We start from the raw sequence: 1573 nt of genomic DNA on the forward strand, positions 1-1573 counted from the left end.
AAAAAAAAAAAAAAAAAAAAAAAAAAACTATCTACATGCACTTTAATGAATGTAATGAATATTCAGTTGTAACTACATTTCTCAGGATTTAACATTTAAGAAATCTATGGGAAAGAAGATGCTTGGAATGAAACTGAAGCCAAAAGACTGATTCTAAATTAAATCTTTGCATTTATTTTTATTTTTCTATTTGTAAATATATTTATGTGCATATTTATAATTTTAAGTTTCATCCTGTAAACCACAGATTGAGAGACTTGAAAGACTCCTTTTTAAATTTTTTTAAGATTACCTGGGAGTAATGATAGAACATGACCTACCATGAGGTCCCTTGTGGATCAAATACAGCCCACGCCAAATGAAAGCCATTGGTGAGAATTGAAAATGGAATCATAAATGGAGAGAGGGCAACTAATTAGGAATGTGCTTGGTCGACAGAGAAATAAACTGTCAGTGTTAACAGAGAAATAAACTGTTGATGGGAGTTTTTTTAATGACCTCTAGCTTTACAGGGGTAATTTCACTATGGAGAACAGGCAAAAGTTGTCAAGGTTCTATGTTTTGGAGTAGATGAGTTGAAAGAGGCCTTTAATTGCGAAATGAGGAAAGAGACTGGTGCTGTATTTGGAACTTTGTGAGGAGAAAAAACAAGTCCAGTGAAGAGCAATGTAAATTCCTTTCCTTCATGTGAAGGGGGCCAAAAAGGGTTAAAAACCTAGGATGCAAAAGTGGGTACTGGGCCAGAGTTAGACAATGATTTATACTGTACATACCGGAAACTGTATAAATTATTTTATTTGACACATGGTATTGTTATTTCTCCAGCAGACTTAAGAGCTTTGGAATCATCACAGCTTTGTAAAGTAGTGTTGCAGTCTGAGTCATTAGATCATTCATTTAGCCTGATTACATCAACTCATTGAGTTATTGGGGAATGAAAGAAACTCATTACCAAAATTGTCATCTTGATGATATAGATTAAAGAAAATGAATCAAACTTCTGAGAATTAATTTTTATAATCTGTTTAAAATTGAATGGGAGTTAAAAAAATTGGTTATAGAGAAGGAATGATTCAAATCTTGTCATTTTTAAAAGTCAGAGATTAAAGGAATAGTATTTGGAAGATATTTAATATAAACAGTTGAAATTCATATAGAGTTTTTTTAAAAAGACTACTTTATTGAGGTATAATGTATATATGATAAAATTTACCTGTTTTAAGTATATACTTCAATAATTTTTAGTAAATTTACAGAGTTGTCAACATTACCAAAATGCAGTTTTGGAACATTGTCATTACCTGAGAAAAATCCCTAGTTCACACCATATGCAGTCAGTTCTCAGCTCCTACCTTTGGATCTGGGTGACCACTGTTCTGCTTTCTGTCTCTATGAATTTGCCTTTTCTGGACAATTCATATAAATGGAATCTGATAATATGTGACCTTTTTTTTTTTTTGCCTGGCTTCTTTAAATCAGCATAATGTTTTCAAGGCTCACATATGTCGTAGCATGTATCAGTATTTCATTCTTTTTTATGATTGAATACTACCCATTACAGGAATACTACATT

Source organism: Cebus imitator, unplaced genomic scaffold, assembly GCF_001604975.1.
Source record: "Cebus imitator isolate Cc_AM_T3 unplaced genomic scaffold, Cebus_imitator-1.0 Scaffold265, whole genome shotgun sequence".
In the NCBI taxonomy this organism is placed as follows: Eukaryota; Metazoa; Chordata; class Mammalia; order Primates; family Cebidae; genus Cebus; species Cebus imitator.